The sequence below is a fragment of the Natator depressus genome, chromosome 2 (genome assembly GCF_965152275.1).
Source record: "Natator depressus isolate rNatDep1 chromosome 2, rNatDep2.hap1, whole genome shotgun sequence".
Lineage (NCBI taxonomy): Eukaryota > Metazoa > Chordata > Testudines > Cheloniidae > Natator > Natator depressus.
The window spans coordinates 197,147,516-197,168,500 of record NC_134235.1 but is presented as its reverse complement, the minus strand read 5'-3'; the positions used below and the strand labels follow the sequence as shown (position 1 = coordinate 197,168,500).

The 20,985-nt window shown below is 44.5% G+C and overlaps 1 pseudogene; it reads left to right on the top strand.

Annotated features, from left to right (window-relative positions):
- Positions 1-811: 811 nt before the first annotated feature.
- On the top strand, positions 812-8,935 carry LOC141981913 (small ribosomal subunit protein eS8-like; annotated as a pseudogene).
- The last annotated feature ends 12,050 nt before the right edge of the window (positions 8,936-20,985 follow it).

Sequence of the window (20,985 nt, the reverse complement as noted above, 5' to 3'; positions counted from 1 at the left end):
GTGAGCTGTAGCTCACGAAAGCTTATGCTCAAACAAATTGGTTAGTCTCTAAGGTGCCACAAGTACTCCTTTTCTTTATACTCAGTAATGACTGCTTTACCTACCCCAATCCGGCTCTTTAATGCACTGAGTAAATGTAGTTCTTACTGCTTCCCTTTCCTGCTCTCTTTTGTTGTTGTTGTTGTTGTTGTGTACAGTTTTGTATCTTCATTTGTCCTCTCCTCCCTCTTCCTATGTTGTTTTGTTTTTTGTTCTTTCAGTTAGTGTTTGCATCTCTTTTCCTGGCCAGGCTCCATTTAAAATCCCTCAAGTTTACCAGCATTTTCATTGCCTACTATGTAAGGCTAGCTTGCCACGCCTTTGAACAGAGAGGTCCAGAGCTGCATGATTCCAGGGTAAACTCAGACAATCCCACCTTCTGGCCCTTCAGTACGCAGGAGGAATGCACAAGCTGCACCATCCTTTGGGTTTGCTCTCCCCAGCACTACTAACTAGCAGAGCCCAGGGCCGGTTTAGGGCATAAACTGTACAAATACATACTGTTAGCTGCTCATAATGACTACATCAGAATTTCAGCCTGCCTTTTACAAAAGTATGTTTCTAGTCCTCCTAGTTGAAAAGACAAGCTTAAAAATGTGAACTGGTGCAGCAATATTTGCCTGAGTCTGCAGATAGCCTGAAACAATATCTCTGAGAATGGTAATGGCACCATTCATCTTACTGGAGTGTTAACTCAGACTCACTGCTCTAAGGGCTCTCACCAACACCATCTGAGCAGAGAACTCTGGGAAGAAAGGCCCTTGCTGCCACCATGGCTCCTGAGTCCTGTGCTTGGATGAATGAGGGTGAGTCCTCTGGAAAGCACCCAACCCATCTAAAGATAATGAGTGGTGGACTGGTGAGGGGGGAAGCCCAGCATGCCCTTAGAGGAGACTCCTTTTGCCACCCCAAGGAAGTGTAAGGCCATAACATATGACCATGGTGTGATACAGGGCCAAAGGATGCCCTCTTGTGAGGATATGTCTATGGCCCCAGATTGCTTGAGTTCAGCTTCTCAGAGCCTGTAGGAAAGGAGTTGGTTGTCTCAGACCATTTCCTAGCAGACAGGTTTGTTTCAGAAAAAGCTATTACCACACTTCCACCCTCAGTGGAGAAGCCAAGGATGGAATGAGACCCTGCAGAATAAAACAGATCTAAGCCACATCCACACAGCAGAATGCAGGCCTTTCACACTTCTGCCCTTGCTGCAGATAAATAATTTCATTTTCTAGGCTGTCAGTCTAGCACTTTTCATCAGCACTAATGATTCATTATTTCATCACATCATCAATCACTTCCCCACCCACAGAGTCTGATTACCTACATGTGACAGGCTAGGCAATAGGTTCCATAACAACGTATTCATCATATTGTTTTAAAAACAAAACGTTATCCAGTAGCATGATAGAAAAAAATATATATTGCCCCATTTAATATGTGTATCTAGGGCTTACCTTGATACAGCAATGTACTACAGTGGGCAGTTACCCAGCTTCTTTCTGTGTTCATGCCCATGTTGGACACTGCTAAGTCTTCCCTCCCCGATATTACTTTCCCATCATGCATATAAAAATATTTCTGAAGAGGACTTCTCCCCATGCTTTGAAATGCACCAGAGTGCTCCAAATGGCAGGTATTTTTGAAAGATGTTCTAGAGCAGAGATCCCACTGGAGACCTTTGTCAAACAAGTTAGATACTGGGGGAAACTGTGAGTATTATTCAGGAAGCAACATTCCCAGTGAAAGTGGTTGTCTCACTCCTTGATGTAGAATGTCTTAATGAAGTCATTCGAGAACCCCTCCCTCACTCCCCTGTATGTTAACAAATGAGAGATCTGAGGTTGAAAACACAGGCTTATGGGGACTTTGCATATCATCACTGACTTGAAGACAGGTGTTGGTGAGTAGACAGTAGAGAATCACTGGGCACAGGAGTTTCCTTTCAGACATACATAGCCTAAACTCTAAAACAGAGGAGCCCAAACTGTAGCCTGTGGACCGCTGTTGGGGCCATGGAGAACTGGTGTAATTGACCCCTGCTTGGGCCAAAAGCAGGGTTTGAAATGGGAACCCTCAGCACTAGAAGCAAGAGCCTCTACCACTTAATCTAAAGGATGATGAGTTTGAGCCCAAACTGATTGTAATCAAATAGACTACCATTGACTTTAATGGGCTTTAGATCAGCCCGAGACCCTCCAGCTGGCAGCTGTAATAGACTTTGGGTATGTCTACACTGCAGCTGGGAGTGAGCCTCCCAGCTCGGGTACACAGACTGGCACTAGCAGTGTGCTAAAGTAGTTGTGTAGACACTGCAACTCAGGCACTCAAGTCTAGGGAGTTAGAAGGCCATCCCCAGAGCAGGTCCATCCTGTGCACTGATGAGGCAGGAGTCCTGTGGTAAAATCAGTATGTGATCATGTAATTAAAGACTGTAGCATAATGCATACGCACAGGACGGCCAAATACCGGTTGCAAAGGCAGCCTTAAATCTGGCATTTCCTAACTTGAGTGTTTGACTTTGCAACTTTAATAATGTTCCATTAAGGTATTTTTTGTGGGTGTAATATTACACTGCTGCTTTTCTTAACTATGGACTTTGTGAATGCAATACAAAAATACTCACTATGCAAGTACTATGTAGTCAATCAATTTGTGAATCCAATGGTCTTTGAATTCATTGTAAATCTAGCTTTGCTTTAACAGGTATGGGGTCAGTCCGGTCATTTGCAATTTCAAACACCAGCCCATTAATCTCAATAAAATGTCTTGGCATAAGGGAGTAAGAATGCCTGAATAAAGCACAGCAGGCATTGCTGCTCTGTCTCTCACATTGAATCTCTCAAAGGAATCGTGAATGGATTCACTTGGAACCGTGCTTTGCTCAGCCACTTCTACCTTTGCCTCTGCCTTCACAGAGGCTGTGCTTTTCTCAGCTGCTTTTACAATTTTCTCCTTCCTGGGCAGGCTTAGAAGATGACAGAAAAAACAGACTGCACTGAATAATCAATTAAAAAATATTTTAGCCAACAGTATTTTAGTTGAATGAAAATCTATCTTTGGTTTGTTTATCACTCTGCTAGAAGCCATAGTTACCCGATAGCTGTTCTCTTATGATCACAGACTTCCTCCACAAAATTATAGAAAGAGATGTAGACCTTCCACATGTACTGTAACCACCTTTAAGAAGCAAGCAACGGAGTCCCCTCCAAACACCACTTTAAACATATTGTAGATCATAGGATCAGCCCAATCTATATTAAAACATTAAACATGTGTTATTTATTATCAGTGTCTGAATCAGTTCTTGTGAAAGGAGCTGGACTGACAGCCTTTAAGAAATAGGTCCTCCACTCAGGTACAGAACACACACAACGGCAAAGATGTTGGATCATATTAAAGAAGTTCTATATTAAAATCACAGATGAGTTTGATTCCCCATAATTAGTAATACCCTAAAATTTAAACTAAGAGGTCCCTTGGTTTTTGGTCTCTTGTTTTTACTGTTTCTCTCCCTCTCTGTGTGAAACTTGCAAGCTGCTAATTGTGTTAGTAATCCTAAAACAGAGTCTGTTCTCAAAGCAATACTTTGTAACAACAACTACTCACACAGAGACTCCCCGCCCTTTTGTTGTATTCATCTCGCTTTGTTAACAATTGTGATTAAAATAGAGATAGAGGATGTATGTGGATGGATGCTTGGTGTGGATAATAAATGAATGATCAGGGAGGTGCCAGCCTAAGAATCCAGTCTCCATCGGCCAAAGAAGGCGTCAAGTGGAAACAACCAGAGGACCCCCGGAGGGCAGACTGGAATCCACCCAACAGCCTCAAGGATGGGAGAACCAAAGAACAAGATAACATCTGGCAGCACGGAGCAGTCAGGAATGTGCCATCTGCTGTTTGATTAAGCAACAGCACGATGAAGCAATTCCCATAGACTGGCATAGGAATAAATTCCTATAAAAATGGACTCCAGAAACTGAGAACTTTGGGGTCTGATTCTGCAAACCAACTTCCAGGAGCGTCAGATGTGCATCTGACAAGGTCCTGCTCCCTCCTCGTGTCCAGGCCACCTGGCCAGTGGCTTGGCACGAGCAACTCTAAGGCTGGTAACTATGATAACAACCTTGCAGAACCTGTGAGTTTGTGTATATGAATGAATGTGTGAATAAATATGAAATTGAATGGAATGTTATAGCTATAACTTACTTGATTCTTGCTTACTATGATTCCTTCTGTATTCACAATAAATGTGGCATTTTGCCTTATTCCCTTTAATAAGATCCTGCTGGTTTTTATTTTATTGGTATAAGAAAGATAGCTAGCTTCACGCTACCCTGCCAAAGTGTCTCACCTGAAAGGATCACCTTTAAAGGTTGGAGCATAGTTCAATCTATTCAGCCCTTGGCCTCTCCTCAGAGTCTGTCAAATAATGCTAACCGTGCTTCTTTGTGGTGTAGACCGGTTGTCCATTGGGAACTGAACTGAAACCATAACCTTCATTTCACAGGGTTTGTTGCACAGGTATCAGAGGTCTGTCAGATACAACACATCACTACCACTCCTCCCACGAGGGACCTGAAACAGCTGATACTGAAATAGAGATGTCACTTGTTGAACCAAAAAGCCATTCGTCCTTAATGGATATACCAGGAAGTTCTATTTGCCCATTAAGACTAAACCTTCCTCAGGAGACATAATTGCCTGATTTCCTATGATTGTTTCTACTACCTTTGGATTTGCCATCCATCAAATGCCCTAAATAGGTAGCCATCAGTGGCTAATTGAGATTAAGCCTGCTGTCTAACACTTCCAGTGAGTCTTACAGGAATTAATGTTGTATCTAGTTAGGTACAGACAGCTAGCCCAGTTAGCATTTGTAAGGTTTTGTCTACGCTTGAAATGCTGCATCTGTGCTGCTGTAGTGCATCAGTGTAGACACTACCTACACTGACAAAAGGGGTTCTCCCACTGTCATAGGTAATCCACCTCTACCAGAGGCAGTAGCAAGGTCGACCTAGTGCTGTCTACATGGGGACTTAGGTCATTTTAACTATGTCACCCAGCGGTGTGGATTTTTCACACCTCTGAGCAACATCGCTGGGTCAACCTAACTTTTTAGTGTAGATCAAGCCTAAGTTTGTTCCTAGGTAGTTCCTGGACTCAAGGCCACCTAGGAACAAACTTACAAACGCAAACTGGGGTAGTTATCTGTACCTAGCTAGGTAAAACAACTAAGTAATCTCGACATGTGAAAAAAACACTGATTCAGAACAACTTGCTCTTCTTCCAATAGAAAAGATTCCTGGCTGGTCAGAGGGAGGAGTGGGGTATGGGCTAAAGCTACTGAATCTGAATTCAGAGCCAGATTCCAAATACCCAAAATTTGGGGCTCGTTAAGCATCAAAATTCTGCATCTAGTGTGCTGAAACATTTGCAATAAATGGTTCCAGTTGCTGAAACCTCCTCCCTCTCTCTGAAATTAGCTGCTGTTTGCATCTGAGGTTTTGGCTCAGAAAAGAGGGAGACCCACCCATCACCTATGGCTTAAAGGGGTTGTTAATCTATAGTGTCCTGTTCATACTTTATTGACAATTGCCGTTGAAAAATAGCTCCTGTGGACCTGAATTGGGGCTTTTCTCCTTTTCACCATCCCTGTTGTATTGCAGCAACGGCAACCCTGATCACCGCTGAATTCCATGTAATTTGACACACTGACCTGTTGTCACATGTCCTATTTTCTCACAGTATACATAATAAAAGGTCTGACATTGTAAAAATAATTCACACCACCATAGTAATAAAAGAAAATGTTACAAGCATTAACTCTGCCGAGTAGAAACAGAAAACAAGTTATCTCTGTCTCCTAATCTAAAGAACATCTATAAAGATGCAAGTGGTCTGGAAACAATAGAGGGTAAATCATGGAAAGAGAAATGGAGCTATGGCAATTTAGACCAACTGGGCATCTGCCTCCAAGAGTCCCTGACTGGACTAACTCTAGTTCTTGCCACTGAAGAAAGTTAAACTGAATCAGCTTCTCCTCCCAAAAGGAAAAGGAGGACTTGTGGCACCTTAGAGACTAACAAATTTATTTGAGCATAAGCTTTTGTAAGCTACAGCTCACTAGAAAGAGTCCAGTTACTAGTGAATGTGTCCACACCACATACCCAACAAAAATTGAGATTAATTGGCACCTGTGACCCAAGAACCCCTGTCATAGGGGTACAGGGATCCCCTGGGTTCACTAAAAGAATATTGTGTGAGGTCTCTAATGAAAGTCTGTGTCACACTAGTCATCGTAACTATTGTGAGATGTATGTACAGAAAATCTGTGAGGAGTTATGTATAGATACAACAAATTATGTTCTCTAGGGTTGTAGATAAAAGAAGTCACTCAAAGGAACCGTGTCTTGAGACCAACTTCTCAAAGCTCTGTAATCCGCTTTGGATTCAGATTACAGAGCAGGGAGGTGGGAGACACTTAGCTCCATGGTGGACCATTGTGTATTGTATGTCATACAATAGAAGTCTATTAGGATTCTAAGTCAAATGTTAATGAACAGCTGGCAGAGACTTGAGAAGGAAGCTAACAAAACAAGGTAAACGGTGGGGGAGGGGAAGAGAGAGAGGGAGAAGGGACTCTATCTTGAGGTGAACATCAAAGGTGTGCTCTGGTATATTTGGGTGTGCAGAAAGATAGCCTGGCATTCTTTCAATCTCCAAGGACAAGCGGGCAGTAGACATGATCTTATGAGAAGGGGTCTCTGCCAAATTGCTTGAAAATGATGGGGAAAGAAGTTGGGCTAAGTTATCTTGTAGGACAGTGGTTCTCAGTCAGGAGCCTGAGGCCCCATGTGGGGCAGCCAAGCAGGTTTCAGGGTGGCCGCCAAGCAGGGCCAGCATTAGATTTGCTGGGGCCCAGGGCAGAAAGCTGAAGCCCAACTGCAGGGGGCTGAAGCTCAGGGACCTAAGTCCCATCACCCGGGGCTGAAACCAAAGCCTGAGCAATGTAGCTTTGTGGAAGCCCTGTGGCCTGGGGCCCCAGGAAATTGCCCTGCTCGCTACCCCCTAACGCCAGCCCTGGTTTTTATATGCAGAAAACCAGTTGTTGTGGCACAAGTGGGCCGTGGAGTTTTTAATAGCATGTTGGGGGGGCCTCAGAAAGAAAAAGGTTGAAAACTCCAGTTGTAGGAGAAGGGGAATGCCTTGTTAGTTAAATTTAGTCTCTAGAAAGAGTTTTATGGTGTTTTAAATGTAATCATTTGTTCCTATTTCTCATACTGGCTTTTATTTGAATCTTTATTCTTTCTTTAAAATTTTCCTTTTTGTTTTACACTTGACTCAAGTGCTGTACATAATACAGGAGTCGTGGTCTAAGATAAAACTAGTATCCTGCTGTTAATTTATTTATCTTGTTAGACTGACCTAACACTTGGTAAAGCAACCCACATCCTTTCTTGTATTTATACCTGCTCCTGTGTCTTTTACTTCATACATCTGATGAAGTGGGTTCTAGCCCACCAAAGGTCATGCCCAAATAAATTTGTTAGTCTCCAAGGTGCCACAAGGACTCTTCGTTGGTTTTGCTGATACAGACTAACACGGCCACCACTAAAATCTCAAACCTCCTAGAAATCTCCCATAGATCATATAGACCTTAAGATTTTTGGGTGAGCTCTGGAGATCTTCCCCCCTCTCGAGCAGCATTTCTGCAGGTAGCAAATCCCCTCTGAACCTGCTAATATCTTTAAGGGACATAGGATGTTGGCTTGCCCCTCAGGAGAGTCTTTGAGGAAAGAGAAGCAATGCCTAGTATTGGCTCCTGCTTCCCCAAGTCCCCAAACGGTCTTCTGGAGCAGAAAGGCAGCATAAGGAGGGAACAATTCTAATCCCACACTGGTCACTGTCTTCCACGTGTCAGTGGCACACATACCCCATAATCCACAGCTGTTTAGCTAGGAAATGCCTACTGCTCCAGTGAAGAAATGAAAGGAAAGAAGCAGCCCCATAATCCCACCCTTGTGTGACTTGGGGGGTGTTTCATAGTTTACACTACAGGGAATATGGGACATCTGAATTAATTGCTCATTAGAGCTTGTGGCTGGCACAGTTAACAAGTATTTTTTCATGCTTTGACTGACTATTAGACCTCAATTAACTTGTTAGGATGCAGGAAGCGGGGTGGAAAAAGAACATAATCAGTGGCCCCAGGGAAGCAAGAGGGAGGGAACCGGTTACCACATGAAAACATGGGAGGCATCTGGACTCAGAAAAACTTCTGGGGACAGGTATCTCTAGGGACATCTGGCACAAACATCCCAACGCTGGGGGCAAAAGAAAGCCCTGCCTCAAGAAGAGGAAGTATGAGATAAGGCAACCTCCTGCCAACGCCAAGATTGGCCCGCACCAATTCACACAAGGAGGGTTCATGGTGGTAACAAGAAATATCATGCTTTGCAGTTGGACTTTGGCAACTTCTCTTGGGGATGTAAGTGCTGCATCTGCAAGACCTAGATTCACTGAGGTGGTCTACAATGCTTGCAACAATGAGCTGGTGCAGACTGCATCATTCTCACTGAGAGCACCACATACCGACAGTGGCTTGAAACCCACTACACATGCCTTACTCCTCGGATGCAAGAAAGGCACTGCACTGACTCCTGAAGAGGAGGAAATCTTAAACAAGAAGCATTCAAAGAAGATCCAGAAGAAATATGATCAGTGGAAGAATGCCAAGATCAGCAGCATCCTGGAGGAGCAATTCCAGCAGGGAAAGCTGATTGCTTGCGTCACCTTCAGACCTGCACAGTGTGGCTGAGCAGACAGCTCTATTCCAGAAGGCAAGTAACTGGAATTCTACCTGAGGAAGATCAAGGTCAGGAAAGGCAAATAAATGTACTATACACCACTGAAAGAATGAATACAAAACCTAGGGTCTTGTTAAAAACAGAACAAGGATTGGGGATATCTGAAGACATTACACTGAGGGTCACTGGGCTTTAGAAAAAAGGAGACAGCAGAGGTACTGGAAAGGGCCATCTGACAGAGCCACCTATTTGGGGGCTCTTTCCTGCACTGAGTTTAGAGTAAGGACTAGAACCCAAACCTATCCAAATTTTAGGTGGGCTCTGGATTCTGGGATTTTCACAGAGCTCCACCAAGCGGGTAGTCCCCTCCAGGCTGGGACTGACATACACGGACAAAGGAGCAGAGGGACGCTTGCACTGTCATTATATGCTTTCCCCTATTCAGTGGATAACTACAGGATGCCTGCCTCCAGAGCTGTCATTCTACCATCTTTCACAACCACTAGAGTCACTAAAAAATTTAAAAAGCAAAGAAAAAACTACCTAGTGGAGTGGCTAAGCGATATAGAGCTGTCACTGTGTGCATGGTAACAGTGCAAGGATTTCCTCTACTGTTCAATGCATTATGCCCCTGACATACAATGTCTATAAATAGACTCTGCTCTAACATTCATTACCGTTATCTTATCAGTATTGAACCTGAATTTTCACGTCGTGACTTCATTTTTTTTTATTGCTTTTACAAAGTCAGTTGGGCAGTAATGGCTTTTTTGTAGTACTACGTGCCAGGTAGCTCTGTCTCAAAAGAATCCATCGTGCACAATGAGAAGCAGGAGTGGTGCAGTTTTCACTCATGATTAAGCCAAGAGACACGACAGAACACTTAAGCAGTAAGTAACAACAAACTTTCCTTCAAGTGCATTGAAAAGTGAAAGCTTCCCACCACTTAAGATGTTAGCTTATGCTCGAAAAGCCTTCAGTGGCTATATAATTCTGAAACCGTATTATAGCTACTGCTCATTTTTGCAGGTATAGCATTTTCCCTTCCTCCACATTGTATATTTTGGAAAATAATATGGAATAAGCCAGTGTTAATAATTGTATTAGTGTAGTATAATTATACAGTAAGATTATGCTTTCGGGGAGGGTAACCTAAAACTTATAAATGTTCATAAATATCTGCAATATAAGGTGAACCCCAGAAAAATAAGACAGTCCTGATCTTACAGTGCTTTTACACTAAAGTCAATGGAGTTGTTTCAGATTTAAAATAAATGTCAGTGAGTTCAGAGTCAGGTACGTAGGACGCAACATTCAAAACCATGTAAAGCATTAATATCAGCATGTCTTCCCTTCACCCTTGAGAGCCCTACATTAATCACTTTCCATTATTTATTGGAATTACAAAGACATGGTTGTTTTACTGATAATACAGAACAACAATACACATTAAAATTCAAGAAAAAACAAGGACCTCATTCAATTTGAGAATGAATCCTTACTCCATTGTCTGCCAGTCTAGCCAACTATCCAGCTCATCTCAATGCAATAGCAATTTTGTCTTACGAGAAAATAAGTGTGGTCTCTCACCTGCTACTCCAGAGACAGATTCTGATCCCACAGACTGATTTTACACCAGTAGAATGCCATGGATTTCAATGGACTTAAGCCTGATTTATATCAGTGCAAGATCAGAATCAGGTTCTCTCTGCCACCGTTGAGCTCCTTAACCAAGAGCTATGAAGTCTTACTTTGTAATTCCAAGTGTGATTTTTATATATTGGCCAACAATCTCTTGAACAGAAAAAGTTAGTTTATATGTACAATAGTTGAACATGGTACAACTTCAAAGGCATCCATGACCAAAAGTCCTTATCTCACTGTAAGATGGTTGAACAACTCAGCAAAGTTGTAATCAACAAGGTCTTTTCCTCCACAATTACTGATTACAAGTAAATTAAAAGTCTGGGGAACTCTAAGCCTAGCCCCATAATGCCCTATTTCCCTCCCAAACACATTCTCCTCCTCTGTGACCCATGCACGGGATCTCCACCAGGGATGGGAGAGTGTGTTGTAAGATTGCTCATCCTGGGCTCAGTTCCAACTGTTACAGAACTGCAGGAGCAGGTCCCTCCCCCTTACCCCCCTCAACTCCAGAGCTGCAGTTTTCAGTTCAGCACAAGCAGCTGCCACGGGTACTATGAATAGCTGTACTGGTGCTCTAAAATAAGACATTTGACAAATGGTGCCAGCAAATAGTCCTACCTTATTCTGACAACCACTAGCTTGTGAAAGCTATTTAATGAGAGGAAAACTGTCAAGAGTGTGGCCACTTACATAAAGATCAGCGGTGAACTTGTAAATACTCTGCCTTGTCATTAGAGAAAGATGATAATGGCTTTGATCATTTCTGATATGGACACTGGATGTGTGTCAAGTTTACTGCTGTAGGTGTACTGTCAGACTAGAAAAGGCAGAGGGGTAGGGGAATTATTCCTCATTAGATAGTGTCCGTCCTACAGTTCAAATGCAATAATATATCCTGCTGAAAAGCTCCCAATAAAGCAAATTGCTGCAGAGATATTGACAGACTGGAGAAGTGAGAGAATGGCCAGGTGTAAGGGAGAGAATGAGCAATATTGAAGGAAATAAGGTGTTGATAGGAAAGAGAGAACTCTGTGAATGAGAAACCAGAGAGACCAGTGTTTAGCAAAGACAAGGGCCAGAGAATGAATGTGACCACAAGTGGAAGCTAAGGGTGAAAAAGCACACTAAGGGCATGACTACACTTGCAGATGTAGAGTGCTTTGAGTTAAACCAGCCTTCGGAGAGCACAGTAGGGAAAGCGCTGCAATCTGTCCACACTGACAGCTGCAAGCGCACTGGCATGGCCACATTAGCAGCTCTTGCAACGGCCACAGAGAGCAGTTCATTGTGGTAGCTATCCCAGCATGCAAGTGGCTGCAACGTGCTTTTCAAATGGGGGTGGGGGTGGAGTGTGTTGTGTGTATGTGGGCGGAGAGAGAGTGGGTTTGTGGGGGCTGAGAGCATGTCAGCATGCTGTCTTGTAAGTTCAGAGAGCAGCAGACTCCCCGCCCCCCCGCCTCTCTCTCTCTCTCTCTCTCTCACACAGCATTCCGCAGTAATGGTTGCTTTGTCTTGGAGCATATACGCAGCCGGCTGCCAGAAACGAAGCTTTCAAAGGGCATATCCGCATTCCTACAGCGAGTTAAAAACAATAAGAAGAGTGGCCACTTGACTTAAGGGGATTATGGGACGTTTCCGGAAGCTGATCAGAGCGCAGTAAAGCAACACCTTGTTCACACTGGCTCCGCGGCGCTCCAGCGAGGGCGCAGCAAACGGTATTCCACTCGCTGAGGTGGAGTACCAGCAGCGCAGTAGCCGCGGAGTCAGAGCGCTCTATGAGCCTTGCCAGTGTGGACAGGGCTCCTTTATTGCGCTGTAACTCGCAAGTGTAGCCAAGCCCTAAGGAATTGTCAATGTCAAGGCCAGTGTAATTATTGGTGCTACTTGGTACCCCAAATCCATAGGGTGCCAGGTGCATGGCCCATGTACTGCATCATGGCAGCTAGCCTTATAAGCACTGGCCCTGGTGTGTCAAATAACCACTCAGAGTATGTCCAAACAGCCAGTGAAAGCGAGCCTCCAAGCCCAGGTCGACCAACTTGGGCTTCAACTATGGCACTACAAATAGTTGAAGCTTAGGAAGGGGGATGCAGTTCAGAGCCTGAGCTCCAGCCCAAGCTGCAGTGTCTACACGGTTATTTTTAGCACTGTAGCATGAGCCCTGCAAGCCTGAGTCTCTTGATCCGGGCTCAAGGCTCACTGCTGCGGGCTGGGTAAACATACCTCAGACAAATGGCTAAGGGAAAGGTTTTTACTAGGGCTGAGGGGAAGGTTGCAAATACCCTAGGGCAGAGGTTTGAACAGTTACAGTTTAAAGTGAGCAACAGCAGTTCTTGTTTGGGTCCTGGGGAAGTCCAACCGAGAGCCAGTGCACTTCAGGCCTAGTGCCTGGGGTGCTCTCGCTAGCCCAGTCTCTAATCCCAGCAAATAAGCATTTCCAAGCCAGGCTCAGTGAGTGTATCTCACTGGGGCCCCTTTGCACTGGCTTCTTGTCCAGCCGCTGCTGCTTCCTCTTAAACTCACACACACCTGCACCCAGCTGTGATGTCCAGTAGTCACAGTCTGTTGCACATGCAGCAGTAGCCACAGTTCTTGGAGCTTCTCTTCAGCTCCCTGCTGCCATGTGGCTCCACGCCCCAAACAGAGCCCAGCCGCTTCCTGGCTCAGGACCTTTCTTCTTACCTGACCGGGGAAAGGGAAGTGCAAAGGGGAGGGGGCTGATGGGAAACGTAGTCCTTGCTCAGCCAGGAGGAAGGGGATGTGGCTGATGGGGAGTTGTAGTCTGGGAATTGGGAGTTGTAGTCTGCTGTTTTGCTTCTCCATCACACCAGATTTGCCAAAGAATAGGGTGCAGGATTGGGAGCAGAAAAGTGAATGGGGTCATCCAGGGCACAGCAAATAACAGCTTCATGGAGAGAAAGGGGGGTCGAAAGCCTGACAGAGAATACTTGGAGGGGGGAGGAGGCAGGGTAGGATGGGAGAGTGACTTAGAATCATAGATATCAGGGTTGGAAGGGACCTCAGGAGGTCATCTAGTCCAACCCCCTGCTCAAAGCAGGACCAATCCCCAATCCCACTTCAGTCAGTGCAAAGAGCTGAAGGGAGATGAGAGATAAAGACACCGTGACTAGTGGTGATTTTAAGTGGAGCAGGTATTCCAGAGACAGCAGAAGAGGGGATGAGAGAATGAAAGTGGCCGGGACAAGGTATTTATGAGTCTGATATATGCTACAAAATAAGATAAACACACTTCCAAGACTTACAGCGAGAAAGGTTTCTTTTAAGGAGTTCTAAAAAGGGAGTTTCTCTCTGGTGTTTTTGGGGCACATGACAGACTGTTGAGAGTAGCATAGGAGCATCTCTTTCTGCAGGCTCCACTTTGCCAGCTGCCTGGCACATGCTGTTGGGAAGGGAAGAGAATTATTTTCCTTAGGTGTAGTCTACACTACAGGATTAGGTCAATGTAAGGCAGTTTATGTGGACATAGCAGTGGATGTGTCTACACTTAAATTTTGCTCTCACCAACGTAACTGCCCCGCTATGCTGACTTAATAACACCACCTCCCTGAGTGGCATAGAGCCATGGTCAATGAAGTCAGGTCGACACAGTGTCAGCATAGATACTGTGTTACTTACATTGATGGTTACTGGCCTCCAGGAGCTGTCCCACAATGCCCCAGCCTGACCATTCTGGTCACCATTGTGAACTTCGCTACCCAGGAGACAGGAAGCTGCCCCTGCCCTTTAAAGCTCTGAGAAGTTTTGAAATTCCTTTTGCTGTTTGCCTGGCTTGGCGAGTACACCTAGCAGCTCTCCATTGTTGAATGCAATAGCCCAGCTGAGCATGCCAGATACACACTGCAGATGTGCTCCTTCCTGGACTACACAGGAGGTGCTGGATTACCTGGGTCGGTGGGAAGAGGAGGATGTACAGACACAGCTCCGCTCCAGTTGTAGAAACATCGACATCTACAAGAAGCTTGCTTGGGGCATGGAGGAGAAAGGCTACAAGAGGGACCAGCGGCAGTGCCACGTGAAAGCCAAGGAGCTAGAGATCTGGTGTTGAGCCGCAGACCTGCTGCTTTTGCAAAGTGCTGCATGCCATCCTTGGCAAAGCCCTCACCACTACCCCCAACTACCCCAAGTAACCACAGAGCCCTGTGGATACTTCAGAGAAACCAGAGTCACAGGCCCCCCACCATGAACAACGAGGAGGAGGAGTCTGGGGGACATAGTGGGCCATGCAGAGCACTTTGTTTATGTGCACCATGATGTCCCTTAAATCCTCCACAGAGATCTTTATGTAACTTTCCTGACAAAACCTCTGCCAAAGATTTCTGGAGAAGGCTACCTTATTTCTTCTGGTTCAGTAGGACACTTTCCCATGCCACTCAGCGATTACTTCAGCAGGCACCATTGCAGAACACAGGCTAGCTGTCGGGCTGTGGTGGCATTGGGACACCAGCAGCAGCTGTGCTCTCGGTGGCTCTGTTACTCTCAGGGGTGAGGTACCAGCTAAAAATCACCACCACCTATGGAAAATGGTGCCCATTTTCACTTCCATTGCCCTACACACATATACTCATGCCTGTGATCCCACCCACCAGGCCATACATACCGTGGCTGGTGCTGTGACTGGCTCCTTGCTGTATCAGTCCCAAGGAGATGTGAGAATGTAGTGCTTACAACTTGTAGGGATTGAGGGGAATGAGTTTAAGTTTTTATTTCTGTTGTGAATACACTGACAACACACAGTGATACCACTGTATCTTCAGCTGCTAGTATTGTGGCCATGAGGGTCTCCCCCTCCACACCCATGGAACACTTGAGCCAAATAGGGAGGAGAATGAAGAGGACTTGGGATGACATGTTCCAGGAGATCCTGCAAATCCATGCTGCATCAGAGAAAGATCACAGGGCGTAGATGATCACCCTTGCAGACAGCATGGACAAGGATAAAATGGAGAGGAGAAAGGCACAGAAAAGGAAGACAGATGAGAAGCGCAGACATCTCCTGCTGCACACACAGCAAACAGAGATTCTGCAGACTATGATGGACTTGCACATTCAACCATCCTGTGCTGGCCTCTCTCTTCAGCCCATACAGAACTCTATATCGGGACCTCCCTACGCCTCCCCTTAACATTCCACTTGGCATCAGAGTTGTCCACTACCCTTGCCACTCCACCTGGGGGTACATTAAAGAAAATAACAGCTTCACATATACTGACCTGTGAAAGATACCATTGGCGTATATATACCTGAAATAGAAATGACTGCTCTTTCCCCTTCGTAAGTTCTTTTTCCTTAATTTATTTGCCTTGCTACAGAATAAAATTATATTTCTGGAACATAATTCATATTTATTAGGTCACTCATATACTGGTCAGTGCTGAGCATGTCCTGTTACTTCAGTTTGTCACAGAACCCATAACATCATTCACTGTCACTATTAATAGGTGCACTGGCAGTGTTATATTCCCATACACACAGCACTCACTACAAGGTTCATACCAGGCTGCAAAAGAGCAAGGCCAGGTAGAGTGCCCTACTCTGGCTCACTATTAAAATAGTCTTTCAAAGCCTCCCTGAGTCGTAGAGCTGCATCCTGAGCTCTTCTTATATCCCTGGTATCTGGCTGGTCAAATTCAGCAGACAGCCACTCTACTTCCGCCCTCCACAAAGGCGGAAACTTTTTCTTCTTTGCTTCACAGATATTATGCAGGACACAGCAAACATCTATTAACTATTGGGATTTTTTTTTCCCCACTGAGATGCAATCTCATAAGCAAATAATGCCACCAACCCCTCAAAACAAAGGCACATTCAACTGTCATTCTGCACCTGATGAAGCTGTAGTCGAAGTGCTCCTTGGTGCTGTTGAGTAGCCAGCGTATGGCTTCATGTGCCATAGGAGCAAGGAGATAGGCTGGGTCTCCCAGGATCACTATTGGCATTTTAACATTCCCAATGGTAATCTGCCGGTTGGGAAAGAATGTCCCTGCTTGCAGATTTCTAAACAGTCCTGTGTTCTTAAAGATGCATGCATCATGTACCTTCCCTGACCAGCCCACATTGATGTCAGTAAAGCTTCCCAGTGATCCACCAATTCTTGTAATACCATAGAAAAACAACCTTTCTGTTGACGTACTCTGTGGCCAGGTGGTCTGGCACTAAAATATGCATATGCGTGCCATCTATCATCCCATTTCAGTTCAGGAAACCAACTGCTGAAAAAACTATCCACTATGTTCTTCACATTGCCCAGTCCTGTGTAGCAGGAAATTAATGGCCCTGCACAGTTGCATCACAACAACACCTGCAGTGAATTTCCCAACTCCAAATTGATTCCTGATTGACCAGTAGCAATCTGGCACTGGAAGTTTCCACAGTACAATCGCCACTTGCTTCTCAGTGTGAGACTTATTTTGGTGTCCCTGTGCTGGAGGGCTGGGCTGAGTTCGGCACACAGATCGAGGAATGTGACCTTGTGCATTCAAAAATTCTGCTGCAGCCACTGCTCATCATCCCAAACCTGCATGGCAATGCGATCCCACCAGTCGGTGCTTGTTTCTCAGGCCCAGAACTGGCACTCCACCATCTCCAGCTGCTCCGTGAAAGCTGTCAACAATTTTGAATTGGTTCTATCTCCCACAGCAACCTAGCCAAGGAATCGTTCTGTTCCCTGTGGCTCTGCAAATATTTCAGGATCAGGCACCCATCCTCGCCACACTCATGGCAATAGTGCAGAGCTGTGTAGGCTCCATGCTTCTGTCATGGATGGCGAACAGCAAGGAGGATTTGTGGGGATTTTGAAAAGAGGCTCAAAATATGGCATGAAGATGAAATTATGGGATGGAGAACACTGCATTATGGGAAGTTGAACCCATCTCCCAGTCACGCCTGCACAACTCGTTTTAGCCCCAAGGTATTGGAAAAACTTCCCAAAACACCCTGCACTAGCTAGTGGTCAGTTGCACAGTGGAATAGATATACACGGTGCACTGCAATCTCTCTCTCTCTCATTTACACTAATGCTCTTTGGCATTTACACACTTAGAGTAAATGAGAATCAGGCCCACAATGTTTTGCATGTAATTGTAATTACTCCTTCAAAGGTTATGCATAGCAGGCCTCACTATTTTTAAAAATAAAATAGTTTCTTTGCCTTTAAAATATCACTTTCTCTACAGTGCCCTTCTTAGTATAAAAAGAATAAGCCTTCTAAAACCAGTACCAAAAGTATGTGCAGCCTCTAAACAACCGCATCACCATTCATGTTTATTCCATTGCTCTGCAGAATCTTTGTTCCATGCAAGCACACATTTAGGAAACCGACCCAACAGGGTGCATACACTGATTCTTTAAATTGCTATGAATTCTGTAAATCCACTCCTTGCCCTCCAATCTGTATTATTTAAAATCATATCGGCTCTAACCCCACGTATGCCCCAGAACAGCTCCAAGAATGTATACAGAAAACATGCCAAGTCCATCTTCACCATCAGTCCACTGAGTTCAATGGAATTACATCAGGAATGAATTTGAATCACTGTCTTTAACTGCGTTCATTTTGGTGAGCTTTCAATTAAGTTATAATGAATGTTATTATTGTATGTGATTTAAAAAGTCATTTGAACATTCATTAGCAGCACGCTGATGCTCTTTTCTCATGGAGTGAAATAAACTGGTTGGATTTTATCCTTATGGAACGTCGTCGGTGTTTAATTGCCATTTAACCCAAACAATGTTAATAATTTAACCAATAAAATGATGGTTTTTTCCACCAGGAAGTGCTATACAAAAGTAATGAGGATGCAGTTGTGCACCTGAGAAGCTGTTAAACCCAAATAAGTTATTGATGCCTAGCAGGTATGACAAAACAAATGCTTATTAGGAGAGTTACAGGAATCTGGTTTTGGAAAGCATTGTCCTGTTGCTGTATTAGATGTGTCAACAAATCCTTACAACATAGTAGGAGTTTTAAAGAGAATGGGTAAAAGAGGGACTGGAGAGCTGAACAGATGAGTCATCAACCTTTTCTCTCTCCAGTCTGAACTATGAGTTAGGAGAATGAACAGAAATCAACAAATCAACATTGATTGGCCTTGTGTGAACCACACAGGCGTATCACCCTCTAATGCTAGGAACTGCCATCCACACAGCAAAAAAAGGCACAGCGCACGTTTAGCAAACTCAGCAGCCTTTGTTGCAGAGAAACCTTTGAATGGAAAGAGATTGTGGAAACACACTGTTCCCTGGAGGATCCTGGTCGTCAGTCAGGATGCAGTCTTTTCACAGCTTGACACCTTACTGAGCCAGCTGAGGCTTAAATTGTAATGATAGGAGAGATTAAATTTACACGCATACTGAGATTTACAGCACAATAACCTCAGCTACTGAACTAACCAAGAAAGAGGGAATGGTGGGGCACTATGAGACAGATTCTGGCTCCCATCACACTTGCTTTGCATTGCTGTGGCAACCCAAAGCAACCAATTTAGCTGCCTACCTTTGGATTCTCCCTATGTCGGAGAATCCCCATAGTGACTCCTATGTCACCCTTCTCATTACCCTCAGCACAAGCAAGAGTCATCATGATCAGAGTGTCCCTATGCCCCAGTATACCCCAGTTACTCGATTGGCCCATAAAAGGCCGCAGTCCACTGCATGTAATTTAAGGCAGCCCTCAGCCTGCACTGGAGGAGTATAAAGGTGCTGGTCAGACACTTGGCCTTCACCCTTCCCAGTCCTGGGCAGGTCAACTGCATCAGGGAACCTGGCCCTGTAACGCTTTATGGTGCACAATTCCAAATTTAACTCATCATACAGTACAACCATCTTTTGCTTTTCCTTCTACAACCCACTCTTCTGTCCCCCGCAGGAGTAACGTCACCCTACTTTACACTCAAACCCACTCTCACTGAGGGGTAGCCACCACCATCATTTATTTCACCTCTAAATTTGACCATATGCCCCCTCTGAATTTTGTCAGGTAGGTTTAAAAGCAGCTTGCTAAGACTGTGTAAGATTTAGGAGCTAAATCCTTAGTTTTTTACTCAGGCAAATTCTGATATTTTTCAGTGGATGTTTGGCAAAGTAAGGACTGCATAAAAATACAGGCTTTAGAGTTTATTAATAGTGGTGTGATTATATAAACCAACTTTTCGACAAAAGGACATTAAAACTGCTACATTATAAGATGTTTGAAAATATTTATTAAGGAAATGCTGAGAGAACTAACTTCTTATGGAATCATAAATATTTTTATAGAATATAGCATGTTGCAAACTTCTCCACCCCCATGTTGGTTTTCACCCACCAGGAGGAAACAGAGACTAGAGTCTTTAGCTATAATCAGAGAAAAAAATGCTTAGAGAGACAAGGTGGGTGAGATAATATCTTTTATTGGACTGACTTCTGTTGATGAGAGAGATGCTTTCAGACTCAAAGAAGGGCTCTGTGTAGCTTGAAAGTTTGTCTCTCTCACCAGCAGAAGTTGGTCCAATAAAAAATATTATCTCACCCATCTTGTCTCTGTAATATCCTGGCACTGACACGGCTACATAGAAAAAATGCTTGTTATTTTCAGTATTCAATCTTTCCTTAGATAATATTCATAATCTCAAAATGCAGTGGCTGGCAAATTCAGTGCATGACAAACTCTTGTGAAACCTAAACCATCACTGCTGCCTTGCTCTTCTGTGGTCATTTACACATGTGCAGAGGGATTTTCAAACAGTATCAGATCAGAATGATAGCATTTCATCTCCACTACGCACAGCTAAATAACTACATAAGGTGCAAGACCTTGGGGAAATATCCAGGCCTCTTGCCTCCATTTGTCCCAGGAAGAGGAACTCGTTGAGTTCCCCTTACAGAAACTCAGGCCCCCAGGTGGCCTGCATTCACCTGTTCAGAGGACTCCCAGCCCCAGACTCTACACATTTTAAAACAGTGAGATATCTCCTACCTTTCTCTGCCCAAGTCACTTTGCAGTTCAAAAGCTTACAAAGAGTAAATAAGCTCATAGCCTACATCTCTGAAGTTCAAAGCCATCATACCTCAGTTTCATTCTTGCTGGATGGAGTGTTTCCTTGGTGTATAGAGTGAATTGGAAATTGTGGGTCTCTGACCAAAGCAAAGAGTCCTTCCCTTCCTGGACAAAACAGAAGTCCAACTACACAAAACAATCTTCCAGCATCAGTCATCTCTGCACAACACTCTCTCCAGGCTCTCTGGCTCAGAAGGAGCAAGGGGCAATGAATTACAGTTTCCTCCAGGTGGTGCAGCTGAGGCATGGAGGAGCCTGGTGACCACCCTCTACTCCAGGTTCCTGGAGACCATGAATTTTTTTTTGAAGCAGAAAAGAATTTTATTTGTGTATGTGACAGGTGTCGGTCGGTCCTCCGAGCCCCTAGGGGCGATGGAGAGCTATGGTCTCCGTGGCAGGCCTCAGCCACACCTTCCGGGCGTTGGGGAATTAGTG